Raw genomic sequence first — 23,787 nt, 5'->3', positions numbered from 1 at the left:
AGGTTGGTCATAACTTTTCTTCCAAGGAGGAAGCGTCTTTTAATTTCATGGCTGCAGTCACCATCTGCAGTGATTTTGGAGCCCAAAAAAATAAAGTCTCTCACTGTTTCATTATTTCCCCATCTACTGGCCATGAAGTGATGGCACCAGATGCCAAGATCTTAGTTTTCTGAATGTTGAGTTTTAAGCCAACTTTTTCACTCTCCTCCTTCACTTTCATCAAGAGGCTCTTTATTTCTTTTTTGCTTTCTGCCGTAAGTGTGGTGTCATCTGCATATCTGAGGTTATTGATATTTCTCCCGGCAATCTTGATTCCAGCTTGTACTTCATCCAGTCCAGCATTTCTCATGAAGTCCTCTGCATATAAGTTAAATAAGCAGGGTGATAATATACAGCCTTGACATACTCCTTTCCCAATTTGGGATCAGTCTGTTGTTCCATGTCCAGTTCTAACTGTTGCTTCTTGACCTGCATACAGGTCAAGAGTTTGTCACACTAAATATGTCAGAGGGAAAAAGACAAATATCATATCATATCACTTACATATGGAATCTGAAAAATGACACAAATGAACACATTTACAAAACATAAATAGACTTACAGATAATTGAAAACATAGTTACCAAAGGTGAAAGGCTAGGGGAAGGGATAATTTAGGAGTTTGGAATTAACATACACATACTAGTGTATGTAGAATAGATAATCAAGAAGGACTTACTGTATAGCCCAGGGAACTCTATCCAAAATTCTGTAATAATCTACATAGGAAAATAATCTTAAGAAGAATAGATATCTGTATATATATAACTGAAGCACCTTGATGTCCACCTGAAACCAATACGACACTGTAAATCAACTATTCACCAATGTAAAATTTAAAAATAAAAAACTTCCAACAAATCAAAGTCTAGGAGCAGAAAGCTTCACAGATGAATTATAACAAGCATTTCCAGAATAATTAACACCTATTCTTCTCAAACTGTACCAAAGGCTTGCAGAGGAAACTGCAGTCAGGAATGATAGGGTTGGAGGAAATGGATGCAGGGTCACGTGACCCTGCATCCATTTCCTCCAACTTGATACCTGATGACTGGGGCACTGAGCACTGGACATACAGTATAACACGAGAAATGGGTGGAAGTCATTGGAGTATGGGGAGAATAGAGGGCAAGGGAAAAGGAAGACATGAAGGATGAAGGGTTTGGAATGGAGGAGGGCTGGGCCTAGAACTCTGGAATCAGGGGGATGGGGGTTTCAATGGGATGGAGGTCTAAAATTCACAGGATGGATGTGGGAGAGCAATAAAGAAGCCTAGGTGGGGAAGAATTAGTTCTAGAGATAAACATCACGCAGGTGAAGGCACTGAGGGCACACTGAGGAATAGAGAATGACGGAGGAAAGAGACGGAGGTGAGGTGATGGCAGTTGCAGAGGTGGCGTGAGGGGCACTCATTTTTTTCTCCTCTTCACTAATTCCATGATTTGCATTCAAATCATAACCCAATAGTAAACAGTTTCTAATTTGAGTCCTTAAGACAAATTACATACCTACATAACAAATTACCTTATTCACCTAAAATTCTTGTGACTATCCCTTCAACTGAATATACAGTAAAGGATTTGAGGGAAAAAAAAAAGAGTAAAACAATGACACACTATATTTCTTCTCTCTTTTGGGGATACAGGATGTAAGATGTGAGCATGAGGAAGCCCCCAGGATGTAATGGGCTCTGCCTAGCACCTGAACGGTCCTGGCAATGGACTGTCCTCTGAAAGCTTCAGATAAGAACCTAGGCCTTATGACACCCTGAGTTTTGACCTTGAAAAACGCTAAACAGCAAGTTCAGCCAAAACAGCAGGATTTCTAACTTATGAACTGTAGAAAATTTTTTAAACTGCTAAATGTGTGGTCTTATTTTATGGCAGTGATAAAAAAAAAACTACTACATATAGGATCAAATTATAAAATAATAAACATTATAAAAGACAAAATTATTAAATATTTAAACAATAAAAGTCAAGTAAAAATGCCCACTTATCAACCACCTCTGAAGGCAATTAAAGTTTTATTTCCAGATGTAACATCCTCAGTTCCAAGTATATCCTCCTTGCTATGAACTGTGTCATTTAAACTACATTTGAACTTGTATATTACACATGCACAGATACACAAACACTAAAATGTTATGTTGTTATTGTTCAGTTGCTAAGTCATGCCTGACTCTTTGTGACCCTATGGACTGTAGCCTGTCAGGCTTCTCTGTCCATGGGATTCTCCAGGCAAGAATACTGGAGTGGGTTGCCATTTCCTCCTCCAGGGGATCTTCCCAACCCAGGGACTGGATCCACATCTCCTGCATTGGCAGGTGGATTCTTTACTGCAGAGCCACCAGGGAAGCCCAAAATATTATGTACATGGTTCAATATTGACATACATATTGTTAAGTCAAACTTTCTATCAATCAAATTGCCATCTTTAACCAATGATATAGGAAGGTGATATTTTCCACACCAGCAGAAACAGATCTCTTGCATTCCAACAGACATCATCATACCATATTCCATGGTACATATGAATAAAAGGACTTTACAGAAACATTTCCTAGTGATGCATTTCCATGTTTGCATGTGTTCTTCTCCTGCTATCACAGACTGTGGACCTTTAATCTGTACACATGTGGATTACCTGGTGGTCTGGGGAATGAAACTGTTTCTCTCATGTGACTACATTTCTACATTAATCGAACAATTGCTGACTTACCTTGCAAATGGATGAATAGTATAATATCCCCCCTACTGCATTTCCAGTGTTAAAGTAATTAAACAAGGAGGTCATTAGGCTGAGGTTGGGCTTCCCAGGTAGCACTAGTGGTAAAGAACCTGCCTGCCAATGCAGGAGACAAGAGACTCAGGTTTGATCCCTAGGTCAGGAAAACCCCCTGGATGAGAGCATGGCAACCCACCCCTGGTATTCTTGCCTGGAGAATCCCATGGACAGAGGAGCCTGGTGGGCTCTGGTCCACGGAGTTGCAAAGAGTCGGACTCGACTGAAGCGACTTAGCATGCACGCATGAACGACGAGTGGTTTGGGAATCTATTTAAGCAAACTTAATCCGGAGTCAAGGCATTTTAATCTGAGAATAAAAATTAAGATGAACCAACACACAGCCAACTGGGCTTTCCAAAACCAAGCTTTCTGGTTAAGATACCATCAAGTATCATCCTTGCTTTGATGTGGTATCCTCTAGAAAACTTCTCCCCCAACCCCTGCAGACGAAGTGCTCCAAAACTACCTTTGATCTGAAGCTGTGAGAACTGGAATTAACTCTTGGAAACTTGAACGTGTGTTAAGTTTAGCTTTGAACACCACACAGTCACCTTCTACTTTGAGAAGTGTCTTTATCTAGTCCCTAAACACCTCATCCAGGTGCAGCGTGGCCTGAGGCCTCAATGAACAGCTCTCCCCACTTCTCCCCACCCCCACTCACTCAGGACGTTAACACACAGTCCAACTGCGCCCTCGCCTGAGCAGACTTCACCCTGGTAAGAACACCAACCAGCCTTTCCTATCAGAGACCCCCTCCGCACACTAAGCACTGCACACAGGATTGTCCGCCCACACCAGCCCCTCCCAGGGCCAGCACCGGAAGCCCCTGGCTCCTCCCTCCACCATCCCTGGACTCCAGACCACCAGGCTCAAATCCCATTGTAATGACGCCCCTCACCTAAGTTCCAAGTTCAGGCAAGCTGGGAGCTGGCACCACAACTGTAGCACAGACCAGTTCTCCCTCCTTCCCCTGTCCTTACCCCTCAGGGTTTTGACAACCTTCCCCTTTGCGTCCTTTCCTTCAGCCCAGAACTTCACACAGGCACAAATGGAACGCAGGAGAGACTCACGAGGACCTGAACCCAGTTCCTCTAATGGTGCAGCGCACGACCCAAGAGCAGCTTGGATCAGCGAGTGGCCACCAGAACCACCCAAGAAACATAAACGCAAGAGGCACTCATCAACCTCTGATAGCATGGCTTAAACCGCTTCAGTAGCCCCACACAGAACAGTCCCTCTTCTAATATCAGACTCCAATAGCTAATGTCAGTTCAGATAATATTTAAAACAACAACAAAGCCCTGCCATGGCTCCACCCCTACTCCCTGCTCATCCTTTTCAGAAGATGCACCTCTGCGACACAGGAGATGTAAACCTTGATAAATAAATTCTCAAAGTAATTTCCACTGAAGCAGAGCTTCCCAGCCCTTATTTAAAAACTAAGCTTCCTTCCCTCTCTTTGAACTCACACCTGTGCCACGTGCTTCATTCATTCCCACCTACCTGAGTGATGACTGCTGTCTCCTTTGCTCAAAAAAGGTGATCAGGTTCAGCTTCCATAGGTCAAGACCTATTAAAAAAAGGAACGGGAATCACCCTAGGGATTCTACAATTCCCAACCCTGTACTGTGTTCACAGAAGAGAAGACACTGTACGTTACAGAAAATTATTCCGCCAAATACCATTCCCTGACAGATACTTTAAAATACGCAGGAAGCATTTCTAATTCACAGATCCTTAACTCTACTTCCAAAAATAAGGAACTCTATCAAATTAAGGAATGACTATTTGACTTTAAGATATGGGCAACAGTATTTTATGAGTCTCTAGAATGATCTAGAGTGAAAGATGAGGTTAACTCAAGAGACAAGAAGGACAAGATGAAACATTGTGAAGATTTTCTTTGCATCCAAAAACCCCTAGTTCCTTGAAATGATCTCATTTTTCTTTTGTGCTGGTTGTATTATGGCATTTTAAGATACCTGAACATATACTATAGGACTCTTGTTTTCTTTTCTTGAAGATACAAAAAGTAATAAAGAGGAGAAAAACTGTGACATGACTGTGGAATAAGAAATTTACAGAATGTTTACGGACAAAAGAATGAACAAAACTGAGAGGTGTCATTTTCCACAGCAACCTACTGGTAAAGGGACATGAACTAGATGGGGGACTTTTCAGATTAAACCCAATGGTTCAGGCGCATCTCTCAGTAAATCCCACCGGCACTCTACTAATGATAATTGTAAAATTCTTAGCTTTTCAAGGAATCTGGCAGACAGGCTTCTGAGCCAAATGAACAAAATGAACATCAGCTATGATGGGACAAATTGATATCACCTGCCCCATGTATGCAGGGCTCATCACTGCTGCGTTGGTTTTACAAAAAAGCAAGCAAACAAAAAACAGATTTAAAAAACCCATTAATCTAGTCATGAGATCAGGATTAAGCACATTTAAAGCCACATATTAACCCTTGTATCTTGTACTCTTGCGTATTTTAAATAGTAAAGCTCAGAGGCAACTGAGAGTTCTGTTTCTTTTTTAGAACTCCGGATTCTGGACAGCACAGCCATCTGCTTTATTGGTGCATTTTCATAATTCTTGTCTACACAGACCCATGCTGCCTCCAGACAGAACCTAAACTACTTCGTCAGTGACATCCCAGGACCCAACCGCACATTCGGTGGGAATTTTGTATATCAACACATTCCCACGTTGATTTGAAAGACAAAAAGGGAACTTTTTTGAAAAAGAAATTTTATAATCTGTTACTCTTTTTTCTGGGGGTCAGTCAGTTCAGTCGCTCAGTCGTGTCTGACTCTTTGCGACCCCATGAATCACAGCACGCCAGGCCTCCCTGTCCATCACCGACTCCCGGAGTTTACTCAAACCCATCTCCATCGAGTCAGTGATGCCATCCAAACATTTCATCCTCTGTTGTCCCCTTCTCCTCCTGCCCCTAATCTGTCCCAGCATCAGGGTCTTTTCCAATGAGTCAACTCTTCGCATGAGGTGGCCAAAGTACTGGAGCTTCAGCTTCATCATCAGTCCTTCCAATCAATACCCAGGACTGATCTCCTTTAGGATGGACTGGTTGGATCTCCTTGCAGTCCAAGGGACTCTAAAGAGTCTTCTCCAACACCACAGTTCAAAAGCATCGATGGAGTCTAATTGCTTTACAGTGTTTTGTTAGTTTCTGCTGTACAACATGGAGCAGGCAACGGCACCCCACTCCAGTTCTCTTGCCTGGAAACTCCCATGGACGGAGGAGCCTGGTAGGCTGCAGTCCATGGGGTCGCTAGGAGTCAGACACGACTGAGTGACTTCACTTTCACTTTTCACTTTCATGCACTGGAGAAGGAAATGGCAGCCCACTCCAGTGTTCTTGCTTGGAGAATCCCAGGGACGGCAGAGGCTGGTGGGCTGCCGTCTATGGGGTCGCGCAGAGTCGGACACAACTGAAGCAACTTAGCAGCAGCAGCAGCTGTACAACAATGTGAATCAGCTACATATACATAAAACACACACACATATTTGAGCATCTGAGAAAACTCTGGGAGACGGTGAAGGAAAGGGAAACCCGGAGAGCTGCGGCCCGTGGGATCCCAAAAAGTCGGATGTGACTTAGTAACTGAACAATTCTGTATACACACACACACACACATATGTCAATGGTAATTTCCCAATTCGTCACATCCTCTCCTTCCTCCACGTCCACACGTCCGTTCTCTACATCTGCATCCCTATTCCTGCCCTGAAAATAGGTTCATCAGTACCAAAAAGGGAACAATTTTAACATTTGCACATCATGGCAGGAACCCTTCATGTCGTATAGGGAGCCTGGGTGGAGATGATGGAGAGAAGGTGGTGGATGAGAGAGAAATGTTGAAAAGATCTACCCTTGGCTAGCACTAGGAAGAAAAGTACTGAAAACAAATCTGATGGGTAGGCCCACTGGATTTACAGAAGTGTTTGCAAGTTCTAAACACATGGGGTTTCTGCAATAAAAGGTGACAGAGCCACCAACCTGGGTCACAATACTTACGGGAGACCCTGGCGTTTCTTCCTCTTCCTCCTCCATTTTGAACGTTCTTTCTCTAGCGATACTATGTAGAGAAATCACACCTGTGTATTTCTAATGGCATCAGCACAGCCTATTCACGTGTTTCCCCCACACTCGGAGGCAGAAAGACCTTGAAGTGCAGGAAAGGCCACCTGACAGAGTCAGGACAACACAAGTACCCCCATGGAGACCAGAACATGATTTTCTCCTGCCCTGTTTACACACACTCGACCACTCACCCTGCGGCATCAGAGGGGAGTGTGGGCTGCACGGACCAGACCCGCCCACACAGACTACTGTCGTTGTTGTGTCCAACTCTTGCTGACCCCATGGAATGGACTGTAGCCCGCCAGGCTCCTCTGTCCATGGGATTCTCCAGGCAAGAATACTGGAGTGGGTTGCCATTTCCTTCTCTAGAGGATCTTCCCCACTGAGGGATCGACCACGTATCCTGCACTGACAGGCGGATTCTCTACTACTGAGCCACCTGGAAAGCCCACACAGACTATTACCTTTTCTTCAACTAAAGACTGAACTCAATTCACCACAAAAATATCTGCGAGCCCTCTTGAGTAACCCTGGTTTCACCCTGGAACTGCCCATAGCAGCTAATTAAAACAAATTCACTTGTAATTTGTGTAAATTATGTTCAACTGAAACTACACTGCACACCTGAATCAAATACAATACCGACGGTCAACTCTACTTCATTTCAGAAAAACAGCCTCCCGCCCAGGCCAACAGGATCTGCGAGAGGGGACACAGGTTATAGTTATTAAATCTCACCACATCATCTTCTTCATTGTAAGCCTAGAGGGATAAGCACTTATGTAAATCTTTCCTCTCAAGTTTAAACATGCAGACAAACCATTCCAGGACTTGTGGAGGAAACTGACTCTACAGGTCTGGGGAGGGACCCATGATCTGGCATCTTTATCCAGTTTCTTCTTTGTGCCGATGCAGCCCCCAGACCCGTTTTTAGTGTCACTGCATGCAGGTAAGCGGGCAGAACACACCTGAACCCCTCATACCAACACCCTTATCGCGACACAACTACTGTGAGCTCCACTAAGGACCACCATCGTGGCCTTGCATGTTTGGCTGGCATTTTACAGTTTATAGAAGGCTGATAAAGGCTGTAACATGAGTCTCTAATTGGACAACATATGTATACAGTTAGTACAGCAACAATTACTGAGCATCTGCCATGTGTTTGAAAACAGGTTACTGTGCACTGTTTAATACTGTGTGCTCAGCAGCTCAGTTGTGTCCGATTCTTTCCACTCCATAAGACGACTCCGCCAGGCTCCTCTGCCCATGGAACTTCCCAGGCAAGAATACTGGAGTGGGTTGCTATTTCCTTCTCCAGGGGATCTTTCTGACCCTGGGATCAAGCCCTCGTCTCCTGCGTTTCCTGCATTGGCAGGCGGATTCTTTACCACTGGCACCACCAGAGAAGCCCCTAATATATTACTGGAGTTTATCTTCATAACACCCTGGGATTTGGGCACTGGGCGTCTCAGAATAACCCTGAGATTCACCTGTTTCCTTATCTTTGACTTAAAAACAGTATTTGCATACAATAGAAGCTAACCATAGATGGCTAGAGGAATTCAGAGAGAAGGGGTATCTTAGAAGTTCAGAATTTTCATTGTTTTATGTTTACTTTTTTTTTCCTAAATGGGTAAAGTTTTATAAGTAAAAGCCAATTAGTTTTCCTATCTGGATATATTTTTTATACTCCCATCAGCAATATAGGGTAATTTCAATTCTTTTATCACTGTTTATGTAAATATACGTTTTTATGTAAGCATCTAGAAATCTGAGGTGCTATCTCACCATTGTTGCCCTGGTGTCTAGCATAAACAGATTTTAAAATGTGATATATATGAATGAATACTATTCAGCCTTATAAAAGAACATCCTTCCATTTGGCCAACATGAATGAACCCGAAGGGCACTATGCTAAGTGAAATAAGCCAACAGAGAAAGGAAAACACTGTATTATCTCAATTATATGTGGAAACTACTAAAGTCCGAATCACAAAACAGGACAGAATAGTGATTGTCAGGAACTTGCTGTGAGGGAGATGGGGAATGTTGTTCAAATGATACAAAAATTCAGTTCTGCAGGATGAAGAAATTGTAGAAATCTAAGTACAGCATGGTGAAACAGTTATAGAGTATATTGTACTTTGCTAGGAAAGTGTATTTGAAGTGTTCTCACCAGCAAAAAAAAAACAAAAAACATGCAAACAAGTGACATGACAGATGTGTTAATTAGCTTGAATGTGGTCATCATTTCACAACATACATGTTTATGTACATTTTTGAAACTGAACAACTATTGGATCTACAGGAATGGAAAGCAGGGTGCTAAATGAGATGGCTCTTGAAATGCAAAATTTAATGAGAAATTAAGACTCCAAAACATACAGCATTTGCTGGCTTAAAACTGAACATTCAAAATACTAAAATCATGGCATCTGGTCCCATCACTTCATGGCAAATAGATGGGGAAACAATGGAAACTGTGACAGACTTTCATTTTCTTGGGCTCCAAAATCACTGCAGATGGTGACTGCAGCCATGAAATCAAAAGATGCATGCTCCTTGAAAAAAAATCTATGACAAACCTAGACAGCATATTAAAAAGCAGAGACATTACTGTACCGACAAAGGTCTGTCTAGTCAAAGCTATGGTTTTTCCAGCAGTCATGTATGGATGTGAGAGCTGGATCACAAAGAAAGCTGACCACTGAAGAATTGATGCTTTTGAACTGCGGTGTTGGACAAGACTCTTGAGAGTCCCTTGGACAGCAAGAAGATCAAACCAGTCAATCCTAAAGAAAATCAGTCCTGAATATTCATTGGAAGGATTGATGCTGAAGCTGAAGCTCCAATACTTTGGCCACCTGATGCAAAGAACTGACTCACTGGAAAAGATCCTGATGCTGGGAAAGACTGAAGGCAGGAGAAGGAGATGACAGAGGATGAGATGGTTGGATGACATCACTGACTTGATGGCCATTAAGTGGGAGCAAGCTCCAGGAACTGGTGATGGACAGAGAAACCTGGTGTGCTGCAGTCCATGGGGTCAAAGAGAGTTGGACTCGACTGAACTGACTGATCTGCCTTTGGGTTTCAGCGAAATGTGAGCATTGGCCACTGAGATGTTGGAGGGGTGGCTGAGCAAACAGAGCAAACATTCAATTCCTGTAATTGGCGATGTGAGGGGGGACCCAGGTGAGGACAGACGTAGACATACCAAGGGTACAGGTGAACCTGTTTTCCAAACAGAAACAGACTGACAGACTTGGAGAATGAACTTAAGATTTCCAGGGGACATGAGTGGGAGAGGGATAGATTAGGAGTTTGGGATGGACAAATACACATTGCTGTATTTAAAATAATGATAGATAACCAACAAGGACCTACACTACAGTACAGAGAACTCTATTCAATATTCTGTAATAACCTAAATGGGAAACATGTTCAAAAAAGAATAGATACATATTTATGTAGAACTGAATCACTTTACTGTACACCTGAAACTAATACAACATTGTCACATCAACTAGACTCTGATAGAACATTTTAAGTAAATGATGTATCCAGGGTATAGTAAAAACTTTTATGACTTATCAACAACAACTAACAAGACTTCAATAGACCTTCCTTCACACAAGACATGTTAAGTGGACACCAAGCAGATGAAGACAGGATGGAAATGCAAGTTAAAAAACACAATGCATCCTAGAGGGGTGAGATGAGAGGGTGTAAGGGAGGCTCAAGAGGGAGGATATATATGTATACATGTAACTGATTCACTTCATTGTACAGCAGAAACTAACACAATATTGTAAAGCAAGTATGTTTCAATTTGAAGAAGAAAAATGTTTAACATGGTAAATTTTATTAACTTTTTACCACAATAAAAAAATACAAATTTTTTACCTAAAAAATAAAACAAAAAAACCACAATAACTTCTTCCACACTCAACTCAAAATCAAGAAAATTAAAGATAACCAATGTTGGCAACAATTCACAGAAGTTGGAACCTTTAAACATTACTTGTGTGAAAATGGTGCAACCTATGCTTACTAAGTTGTTGTTGCTCAGTTGCTCAGTCGTGTCTGACTCTTTGAGACCCCATGGACTGTAGCCCACCAGGCTCCTGTGTCCATGGGATTCTTCCTGCAAGAATACTGGAGAGGGTTGCCATTTCCTTCTCCAGGGAATCTTCCCGACCCAGGGATTGAATCCCGGTCTCCTGTGTCTCCTGCAATAGAAGGCGGGTTCTTTAGCACTGAGCCACCTGGGAAGTCCCGATATTTACTACAACTAGTCCTGGGTGTTCATTGGAAGGACTGATGCTGAGGCTGAAACTCCAATACTTGGGCCACCTCATGCGAAGAGTTGACTCATTGGAAAAGACCCGGATGCTGGGAGGGATTGGGGGCAGGAGGAGAAGGGGACGACGGAGGATGAGATGGCTGGATGGCATCACCGACTTGATGGACATAAGTGTGCGTAAACTCCGGGAGTTGGTGATGGACAGCGAGGCCTGGCGTGCTGCGATTCATGGGGTCGCAAAGAGTCGGACACGACTGAGCGACTGAACTGAACTGAACCCTCCTAGAGAGAAACCTGTGGAATCCTGACCCAAGGGCACAGGTGGGAGGCCTTGCACCAAGACCACAGATACGAAGTCCAGAACTAAGGTCATCACGGAACCGCCTGAGTCCCACTGTAACTGCCCCCGATTCTTACTCACCAGTTCCCTGATCCCCAAATTAGGCAAAAATGACCATCCCGGGGCTCACTCTACAGTGCCCTACCCAATCCCCTAAAATGCCACCGTTTGAGCAGAAATTTTGTCCCCAGGCTGTAATAAATGGCTACTAACCCAGAAAAAGCTCTGGCTCCCCTGCAGCTGCCCCCTGTTCTAACAGCACCCCGCGGTCTCTCCCCCTCTCCCGGCTGAATCTGCTGCGTCCACATCATCTCTGCTCCTCAATCTTAATACACTCGCTCCCTTCTGAAATGCTCTGCATCTGGAAATTCTTTTCCAACCCGCGCTCAGGATGCCAGGACAAGAACCTAAAGAACTGAACACAGCACACACACGTTCTAATAGCGACTCTGTTCACAACGGCCGAAAGTAAAATGCAAACGTCCACCGCGTGTAAGCAGATAAACAAAGCGGGCTTGTCCACAAACCACTCAGTATTCTGTCATAAAGGAATCGGGTGAACCGGTGCAGCCCGTGGGTAAGACAGCATGGCAGCTCCACCACAAACAGCGCAGGCAGGCCTGACACCATGTGCCACAGGCCTCCTACACCCACAGAGAACTGACTAAAAACCCAACTTTCCACATCACACCCTTCCCGCATCCTCTGAAGAGTGACACCTTCAGCTATCAGTCGCTCACAGGAAGCTTCTCCCCACTTCCTCCTCACCTTGTCCTCCCGGGATCACCTGGATGGGCAGGAAACCCAGCTCCTGTGAGCGTGGACGCAGCCTTGTGTTGTCCTGAAGACAAACCCAGCAAGCAGTAAGGAGACTGAGCTCCCAACTGCAGAGACGCTGCGCGGGACAGTTCAGCTGAAGACCTGCGCTGGCTGATCAGACACAGCTTGTCAGCAGCCCTCAGAGCCCGCTACATGTAGAACGTGCATGACGTAAAACGTGCTTGACGCGACGTGAATGACGTGAATGTTCATGACTCAAAGCATGCGTGATGTAAAATGTGTGCAATGCGAACGTGCGTGACCTAAACGTGCATGACGTGACGTGAGACGGATGCACGCATGACGTAAAACGTTTGCGATGTGAAAGTGCATGGAGTTAACGTGCATGATGTAAAATGTGCGTGACGCAAACGTGCATGATGTAAATTGTGCATGATGCGAAACGTGGGTCACATGAACGTGCACGAAGTGGAACGTGCATGATGTTCGTGCGACACGCATGAGGTGGACCTTTCAAGTGGCGTTTGGGTTAGAGAGGCGAGTTCAGCACCACCGTGTGGTCAGTGCGAGAAGTGCAGAACCTGCCTGCCTCGCAGTTCATTGGACATAGCGCTCCTTGCCAGCTGAACTGCTGAATCCATTTAACTTTGGACATTCACACTGAAATGGAGCCCCCGCGCAGGCGAACCCAGGCCACCACTCTGATCCCACCCGGGTAGCCTCATGTCCCTTCCCTGGCTGTGTGGGGGTGGGGGTTTCTGTCCTGTGGGTCGGCCTCCAGCAAGAGCGGGCTGGTGAGGGGTTAGAAGTCTGGCGGGCATTTGGTGTCCACACGCCTTGTCAGAGCTGGCTGGGCGGGATGGAGAGTGCAGGCAGCGCCCTTCTGCCTGCGGCTTACCCCAAGCCCTCTGGCAGATCTGAGCAGACACGGGTCTGGGCCTGATCTGGGAGCAGAAGGTCACCACAATGGTCATGGCCGGGGGGTTGCTCTGCTGCCTCTGGGCCACACCTGCTCCTGCTGCCGCAAACAACCCACAGCCGGGTCAAGACCCACAGCTCCTGCAGGAGAACCCACACCTGCTCCTACAGGAGACTCAGAGCGAGGAGCAGATCCACAAATCCCGCAGAGAGCATCAACACCTGTTCCTACAGGAGACCCAGAGCCCAGTGAGGAACTACCACCCCTGCCGGAGACCCAACGCTGTCTCAGGAAGCACCAGCCCCATGGGCAGGTCCGGCCCTGCAACCAGCATCCCATCAGCTCCGGATCCTCAAAGTCAACCTACTCCCACACCCTAACGTTACTTCCTTTCCTCTGTTATTTCTTCTGTTTTTACTTATTTTTTCATTCACATTTTTTTTTAAAAGTCACATTCTATGTGTTTATGTTTCAAGTTTAAAATAATAAAATGTTAAGCATTTTCCATTTTAAATTGTGCAGTTAAGGAGCATTTAGTACATTCCCAATGTTGTGTAACCATTACCACTGTAGTTCAGACTATCTCATTCCCCCCAAATAAAACCCTGTATCCAAAGCAAGCTCTCCTCATTTCTCCCTCTCCCAGCCCCTGACAGCCCCTAATTCTCTTTCTTCCTTGGTGTGTTTACCTATTCTGGATGTCTCCTACAAAAAAAAAAAAGAAAGAAACTTACAAAGAGGGCTTTTTGTCTCTGCCAGAAAATCTTGAGAGGGTTCAGGTGAATTTTTGTTTTTATTTGAAATAGCCGTTTTGCTATTTCAGATGGGTTAAAGCTGAGATGTATTAATACAAAATGAAGCCCTTTTAGTAAATATGTGTATATATAACCTGGGGGGTAGACACTGCTGTTCTAAGTGTGACATCTGAGCCACAAGACAGAAGGGAAATGCTGGGCTCTTCCTGCAGCAAAACCAAACAAACATCACAAACTAAAAACAAGAGAGGCAGCTGGAACCTCAAGGTCAGAGAAAGGCTTAAGATCCCTGGGGTCCAAAAAACTCTCGAAAACCAATGTTCTAACAGGAAACAGCAAACACATGCAATTCCAACGAAAGGCCACGCATACAGCCAGTGTGTTAGGGAAATTAAATAGTCTTGTTTAGGCTTTAGAGATACAGCAGAGCAGGCTTCTGACGTTGCCTCTAACTTGCCTGGACACTGCCCTGACTGTGAGTGATTGTGAGTGAGCAGCAGACTTGCGGCACCATAGACAAGATGGGGGATGAATCTTGAGATTGTTGAGCCCCTGGAGGGGGCCTGGTCAACCAAGCCCCAGGCTTAACAACATTCCAAGTGTTACATGACAAAACAAACAGCATTAACATGAAACCAGAGCTGCTATTTGCTCACAGACTGATGATATCAGTTTGCATCCTGGGATTATAAGTGGGATGATATCAGTTTGCATCCTGGAATTATAAGTAGGAACCCCAAACTGCAATTTTTGACATCTCACCCACGGAGCGGATGTGATGCCTGGGATATTTTCCCAATTGGGACTCCAGATGTGCTGGGACACAGGACTTCCCAGTGCTGTTTGAGTCTGGATGTTGGTCAAAACCCAATTTGGTGATGTATCCTCTGCTGTTTCTATTTATCTTTTCTTTTAATGTTGGTATATTAAAAGTAAGCTAGATAATTCTCAAATTGGTATTATTTATTTGTATATATGAGTGGTTTATTTTGTTAACAAATCCTTTGCACCTGAGACGAAAGTGAAAACTTTCACCAAAATAGTATGCTAGAAATGCTGGGAGGGAGCAAAATGTGGTTAGTGTGTGGTGTATGGAGGGGCTTGGGGACCGTGGGCAAAGTTCTGCCTTGTCCAAGGTCGTGTTTACCATATAACAAGTCATTAAATCCTATATTTGATTTGTGTGGTTTTCTGTATCTGTTTTACTTAAAACAATTTTTAAAATGAGTCAGATCTAGATCTACTGATATGAATCAATTTGCAAAAGTATACGGTCAAGGGAAAGAAGCCTGGCCTAGAAGAGTGTGTATAGCATGACACATACAATATGTGTCTGGATGAGTTACATATCTGTCCCTGGGATGACATGCAGACAAGGGCCCATAGGGGCCAGGACGTGGGCATGAAAGGCCACACGGCTTCCACTGTGTACACTCTGTACTTTCACAATGTCTACGGTTATCACTCAAATAAACAACAAACTCCTACTGTACAGCATGGGGAATCACATTCTGTGATAAATCCTAATGGAAAAGAATATGAACAAGGATTGTATATGTAGGACTGAATCACTTTGCTGTACACTAGAAACTAACACAACATTGCAAATCAACTATACTTCAGCAAAATTTTAAAAGCAATTAATTAACTATCAATTTTAAAAGATGAAAAGATGCTCAGCATCACTGGTTGTCAGGGAAACACAAGTCAAAATCACACTGAGATACCAGCTCATACCCATGACATTGGCTAAAATCAAGAGGAACAGGGGACTTCCCTGGTGGTCCAGTAGTTAAGAATCTGCCTGTCAATGCAGGGGACACGACTTCTATCCCCAGTCCAGAAAGATCCCACATGCTTTGGAGCAGCTAAGCCTGTGCACCACAACAAGAGAAGCCACTGCAATGAGAAGCCCGTGCACCACAACGAAGAGTACTCCTCACTCTCCGCAACTAAGAAAGCCCATGCACAGCAATGAACACCCAGCAGCCATTGATAAATAAATAAAAAGTAGTATTCCCATCTGCCTTTCACAGTTTGGTCTCTAATTTGTTCACTGAGGATACACATACAGATTGAGGATGGGTGGCTCAGGAGGTGCCCCTTCAGGGACATGTCCTTCAGGGACATTCAAACTTTATTTAACTACCCGCTGCTTTTCAGTTTAAACATTCTCTATCTGTACATTTCTGAGAGTGACTGGGGTCTGCCTGCCTTTGAATACCCCTATAAATACTGTGGTGCATGTCCCCTGTGTAGTGAGCCCAAGTCACAGGGCACAGCCAGCACCTGCCTTTCTTTTTAGATATTTTTAAGTTTTGGCCACACCCAATGTTATGTGGGACCTAAATTTCCTGACCAGGGATCAGACCTGAGTCCCCTACATTGGAAGGCAGAGTCTTAACCACTGGACCACCAGGGAAGTCCTTACTACCTGTCTTTCTCACATGCTAGTAAGGACAGTCTCGTCTCCTATCCAGGACTCCCTCTACCACACTCACCACATTCCTGTCTCTCCTCTAATCAGCTTCTTCAGGATGGACTGGATTTAATCGGGGACAAAAGCTTTTCTTTTTTCCCCTAGGGAAACAGCTCTCTGCTGTGACGCCGAAAGAAATAAAAATACTGTTTAAATTCCACACTGAATTTCAAAGTAAAATATCTAAAATGTTCTGAGCAGGTTACTCCATTTCAATACTCTTTGTTATTTCTATACGGGAGAATTCCTTGGATAAGACGTATCACGACCTTGGGATTTATAACACAATTACTCTGAAAGTAAGCTTAGAATGACTTGACATAATATGTTATGAATAAGAATGTGCCTGCATAGAAATTAAACTAATCGTCGATTTCTTTAAAAAATATTGTGGCGTGTGTCTCATGAAAATTCCCCCCTTTTCTCCACTAGTTCACAGAGAAAGTGCATGCTTAAGTTTTGAAAGATACTATCAAATTGCCAGAACCAAAAACTAACAATTTACAGTCTCACCAATAGTACAGAATGCAGTCCACACACCCAATTTTCTGAAATTCTGATACTGGATATTATCAGCCCTAAAAAATTCTTTTTTTGCTGTCAGATGGGCAGGAAGACTTACCCTGTTGCCGTAATGGTATTTCCTTTGTTACTGACATGATCACTTATCTCTCCATTTGGGATTAGCCAGTATTTCTTCTCTCTGTGAAATGCCCTCTCACATCCTCAATCTAGTTTTCTATTAAGTTTTCTCTTTGGGCTCTTTTCATGTTAAGGAGAGTGACCTGTTGGAACTTCCCTGGTGTCCAGTGGCTAAAACTCTGCACTGCCCCCTGGTCAGGGAAGAAATTGCATGCTGAAACTCAGACCCAGTACAGATAAAAAGAAGAAAAAAGGAGGATAGTGACCCTTCCCCCTCTGCTGTAAATGTTACAAGTGCATTCTTTCCTGTTGCTCATCTTAATTTTTGGTGAGAAATCTTGCCATATATAAATACTTAATTTTTAGGTTGTCAATCGCGTCCTTCATGAAATAAGCAGAGTTTCATGTGAATCCAAGTTGAAGAAGGGCTTTTGCTGTCTTTCTGTTTAGTGTTTGACAGGGTTGTTTACCTTTTTGCTTCTGGAATCCAGCCCCAGGAGAGCACAGCCCCCACCTGGTCACCAAGGTAGTGTCTCCCCCGATCGGAAGTTGGCCCTGGAGTTCCTTCTTGGCATTCTGTCACCTTTTTTCAGTGGATCTCACATGGGGCTGAGAGTCAGAACCTCCTGAGAGCTCCAACCACTTGAGAGACTGGGGGGCAGGGGCAGTGACAGGCTGGGGACCTGTATCTCTAACAGGTTCCAGCTGTGTTCTGGCATTGCACAGGGAGATCGCTGCGCTACATCCTGATGCTTCTGGGATCTACCCACTGTCCCCAAGTCCACTGCTCCCACCAGGGTTGTGTCACATCCAGGCCCTGCCACAGCTTCCTGCCCTACATCTACCTTCTCCCATCTGCTTGCCGCCTGTTTTCTTACGGCTGATTCACATCAGGGTACAGCAGAAGCAACATTGTAAAGCAACTATCCTTCAATTAAAAACAAATTTTTAAAAATTGGATCATGGTCTTCTCTCTTTTTTTAATTTATTTATTTTAATTGGAGGATAATTATTTTACAATGTTGTGATGATTTTTGCCAAACATCAGTATGAATTGGCCACAGGTATATGTGTGTACCTTCCATCCTGAACTCTCCTCCCACAACCCTCCCCGCCCTCTCCCTCTAGGTTGTCACAGAGCACCGGCTTTGGGTGCCCTGCTTCATGTATCAAACTAGTGCTGGTCATCTATTTTACATACGGTGATATATATGTTTCAATGCTACTCTCTCTCTCAAATCATCCCACCCTTGCCTTCTCACACTGACTCTGTTCTTTACATCTGTGTCTCTTTTGCTGCCCTGTACATACGATTGTTGGTATCATACATCTAGACTGCATATATATGTTTACTACACAGTATTTGGCTTTCTATTTCTGACTTACTTCACTCTGTATCATAGGCGCTAGTTTCATCCATCTCATTATATATTCATTTTCATAGCTGAATAATATTCCATTCTGTATATGTACCACAACTTTCTTATCAATTCATCCACCAACGGACATCTTGCAACACTTTCCCTGTGGTCTTTGGACTGTCCTTGGACACTCTCCATATCCTTCTGCACTCCTTGTTTCTCTGCACCTTGGTATTTGGTATTTAGGACATGCCTTACTCCTTCTTGTCTCAGGGCCTTTGCACATGCTGTTGAAATAGTCACTCAGTAATGTCTGACTTTTTGTGACTCTATAGACTGTAGCCCACCAGGCTCCTCTGTCCATGGGATTTCCAGGCAAGAATGCTGGAGTGGGTTGCCATTCCCTCCTCCAGGGGATCTTCCTGACCCAGGGATTGAACCCTTGGCTCCTGCATTGCAGGCAGATTCTTTACCATCTGAACCATGGTGCACATGTTGTTACTTCTGCCTAGAAACTCCTTCCTTTGCCTGTATGGTGTATGGTAGCTGATCACTTTGGTGAGATATAAATTTGAATCGCATTTTACTTTTAGTCTGGTTTATGGATCCAATCATTTGGTCCCTGCCCAGACAGCAAAGTGTGCAGCTGGGGTGCCTACTTGCTTCTCAGCGATAAGCCCACATGGCAATTTACGACACTGGGTGATCAAAAGAAGGAACTGGCCAACAAAGATGAGAATGCAACAAAGGAACAAAAAGTGATAAAGATGGAAGTGAAATTTGAGCTGAACCTATTTGCAGGGCAGGAATAGGGACACAGATGTAGAGAATGGAGTTGTGGACACGGGGATGGGGGAGGGGAAGGAGAGGATGGGATGAATTGAGAGACTGGCAAGGAAACATATACACTACCATTTGTAAAACAAATAGCTAGTGGGAAACATATACACTACCATATGTAAAACAAAGAGCTGCTATATAGCACAGGGAGCTCAACCCGGTGCTCTGTGACAACTGGGAATAGGGTGGGAGGTGGGAGGGAGGTTCAAGAGGGAAGGGAAATACATATACCTGTGGCTGATTCATGTTGTATGTCAGAAACCAACACAATATTGTAAAGCAATTATCTTTCACTTAAAAATAAACAGAAAACAAGGTCACATTCATAGGTACCAAGGTTTAGGATGTCAACATACCCTCTTGGGTTTTTTTTTCTTCTTTGTTTTGGCCATAATTCCCCAATCAGGGATCAAACCTGAGCCCCTTGAACTGGAAGCTCAGAATCTTAACCACTGGACCACCAGAGAAGTCCCAACATACCCTCTTGGGAGACTTAATTCAATGCACAGCAGATGAAAGGGGCACTGTTGTCCTATGGGTAACATGGTCCACTCATTGATCAGGTAAGTCACTCCTCTCTTATGGGGAGGAACAAGGGAGGGGTAGACAGAAATGAACTGTGGGTGCCATATGGTGCCTTCTGGGGCACGAAAGATGGAAAAAACCTCCCCCTACAAGAGTCTTCCAAAATTAAGTGACTTGAAGAGAAGATTGCAAAACGATGTAGGCACTGGTTTCGAGAAAACTAATTCTTTTCAGAGGAATCTACTTGCCATGGCATCTGTTAGCAAAGACATATTTTTCTCAAATCTCTTACTATGTTATACCATTTTTGAATAATGTAAGAAAAAAGGATGTTGTTTAAAAAGAAAGAAATGAGAAGTTGTATTTAATAATGACTGAGGGGAGACTGGCAGAACGACAGTAACATTTGAAGGTTTAGTTAATGTGTAAGATTAATGGAGAAAGTATTCATAGCTAATTGACGCAGCAGTTTGTTAAACTTCTGAGAGGATCACATTACAGATCCTCTGGGGCATTATTTGCATATTAATTAGAATTTATGTTAGAGAGTTTATAAAGCATAGTCATCCTTATCGGCATGTTTATGAATATCTGGATCTCTTAAAAACCTTTTGCATCACGTCTTTAAATATTCTATTATATCAGTCATAAAAATTCTCCTTTCCTTCCTTCTTTCCTCCCTCCACGTTAATTTTTCCTGGAAGTTGTGAGGCTGTGTATAGGTCAGCACCTTGGGTCCATTCTAGAGACATTTACACGTGTAGTTCATGTGCGTTGAGCTATTTTCCTTAAAGAACACAAGGGCCCCTTGGACCTCCAAGGACCCTTGGTTTCTCCCTTCTCTGTGAATTATAATTAAACTGCCTTTTTTTCTTCCAACATGGAAGCTTTCTCTGTTGGGGCTTCCCAGGTGGCTCAGTGGTAAAGAATCCGCCTGCCAATTCAGGAGACATGGGTTCGACCCCAGGTTGGGAAGATCCCCTGGAGCAGGAAATGGCTACCCACTCCAGTATTCTTGCCTGGAGATTCCCATGAACAGAGGAGCCTAGTGGGCTACATACAGTCCATGGGGTCGCAAAAAAGGGACTGAGCACACATCTGGAAGGACCATTAAGGATTTTAGGTCACTCGGACACCACTCTGTACAGTAAATGATTCCACCACCCTGAAATACTAATTCACCGAAGAGTAGCCTACTTTTCCTAAATTATAACTGTAATTTACTAAATTTTACTGAGGAAGTAATTTCCTGAATGGCACCCTAGTGGCCCGGACAAGCAATTACAGTTTCTAATCCTACTGATAGTACTCAGAGGACACACGGAAAAAGGATCTGGCTTCTCTATTCTATTGACGCGTTTCATCAAAAACTCACCTGTCTGCACACCATCCATCAGTTGTGGGCTGGATACAAGGACACCTTGAAAGGGGTTCGAGGAGAGAAGCCATGGCACACACAGTTAGGCACTCTGGTGACCAGGGCTGAGGCCAGCACCTCAGCATCAGGGTGCCAAGCAGAGGATGGGAACAGGATATGCTCCAGGCCAGGAGGCCTGGCCGGGTGACTGGGGGTGAGTTAGATCCACCTGGTTCACCCAGCCCCCTTGATGGGGGTCTTTGTGCAGAGCACAGCCAGCCATCCCAGGTGGCCCGGCTGTAAGTTCCGTTTCTGGTCCATGAAGCCAAGACAGAGCCTTGAGGCACCGCAGAGAGGGGGGCCCAGTGGGAAGGACGCTGCCCTGCAACCCAGAAGAACTACATTCTGCCTGAGGTTGCGCCTGTCTCTCGTGAAAGATGCTGGACGAGCCTCTGACCTTTCCTAGGTCTTTATTATTGTTGCTGTTCAGTCACTCAGTCGTGTCCAACTCTGCCACCCCATGGACTGTAGCCCACCAGGCTCCTCCATCCATGGGATTCTCCAGGCAAGGATACTGGAGTGGGTTGCCAGGTCCTCCTCCAGGGGATCTTCCTGACCCAGGGATCTAATCCAGGTCTCCTACATCGCAGGTGGATTCTTGATCATCTGAGCCACTTGGGAAGCCTCATAGCTGAGGTTACAAGTGGTTTTTCTGTTCATCTCCTCATCGAAGCCCCACAGCCACTCTCAGGCACCCTCCGCCCCCCCGAGCCACACACCTTCCAGATGAGGAAACCAAGGCTGAATAGCCCGTGGGGTGGCCCTGGTCATACAGCTGGTGGCGGGGGGCAGCCAGCTGGGCCACGGGTTTGATTCCAAGCTTACTGCTTCTCCCACTTCACAGCCACCTGTTCTGATGGATCTGCTGCAGATTAAGTCTGGGAGGAATAAGGAGTCAACATCCAGATCACAGACAGAGAGAAGAGACTTGTGGGGACTTCCCCGGCAGTCTAGTGGTTAAGACTGCTCCCAATGCAAGGGCACAGGTTTGATCCCTGGTCGGGGAACTAAGATCTCACAGGCTACACAGCCAAAACACACACACACACACACACACACACACACACCTGGTCGGGGAACTAAGATCTCACACGCTGCACAGCCAAAACACACATACACACACACACACACACACACACACACACACCTGGTCGGGGAACTAAGATCTCACACGCTGCACAGCCAAAACACACACACACATACACACACACCCACAAAGCAGAGAGCAGACTTGTGGTTGCCAAGGGTTAAAGGGTTTAGGGAGGGATGAATTGGGAGTTTGGGATTAGCAAATGCAGACTTATTATATGTAGGATGGATAAACAAAAAGGTCCTACTGTAAAGCACAGGTAACTCTATTCAATACCTATGATAAATCATAACAGACAAGAATATGAAAAATAATATACATGTGTGTATAACTAAGTTACTTCACTGTACAGGAGAAATTAATCCAACAGTGTAAATCAACTATACTTCAATAAAATAATAAAAAAAAGAGTTGACATCTGAACAGCCATAAAACACAGTGCGGCAGACAGCATATGTGAGCATCCACAGGGCTGCAGAGGTGGGGGTCGGGGGAGCTGAATGGGGTGCCTTCTTGTCAGGCAGCATCTGGCAGGTGACACGCCACTCCTTGCCTGGGATGAATGAGGATGCGCCAAGGAACACTGCAGGGGATGAAAGACACAAAATGGAGTTTTCAAAATTTACTCTCTGATCCAGGCACAAAAGTCATGGGACAGGAAGGTCATGACGAACTTGACAAGTCCAGAGTGTGAGGTTTTTCCATCTTCTGTAAATAAACATTCTCTGGGGAAGAAGGGAATGGAAAAGTGACACCGAAATCCAAACACATCAAGCGTAGATCTGGGTGAATTACTGTAAGGTCAGTGGCCTTGTAACCACGCCCCCAGCCTAAGAAATTAACCACAAGAGGGGCTTCCCTGGTGGTCCAATGGCAAAGACTCTACATTCCCAATACAGGGGGCCTGGGTTCCATCTCTGCCCAGGGAACTAGATCCCATATGCCGAAACTAAAATGAGAGCAGCCAAATAAAATAAATACAAATTTTTTTTAAAGAAATTAACCACCAGAAACAATGGAGTTTCCTCTAACTGCCCCATCACCATGACAAACCCTTACTCCTCCCTCAAAGTATCAATGACTGCTCTCTGATATGTAGTCCTCACTTCCTCTCACTTTGTAATTTGATCACTCAAGTATCTCTCCCTAGGGCTCCCCGCTGGCTCAGTGGTAAAGAATCCACCTGCCAAACAGGAGATGTGGGTTTGATCCTGGGTCGGGAAGATCCCCTGGAGAAGGAAATGGCAACTCACTCCAGTACTGCTGCTTGGGAAACCCATGGGCAGAGGAGCCTGGTGGGCTACAGTCCATGGGGTCACAAAGAGTGGGACATGACTTAGTGACTAAAGAACAAACAACAATCTCTCTCTAGATACTACATACTAGCCTT

The sequence above is a fragment of the Dama dama genome, chromosome 13, assembly GCF_033118175.1.
Source record: "Dama dama isolate Ldn47 chromosome 13, ASM3311817v1, whole genome shotgun sequence".
In the NCBI taxonomy this organism is placed as follows: Eukaryota; Metazoa; Chordata; class Mammalia; order Artiodactyla; family Cervidae; genus Dama; species Dama dama.
The sequence above is the reverse complement of the archived record's forward strand: the minus strand, read 5'-3'. Positions refer to the sequence as shown.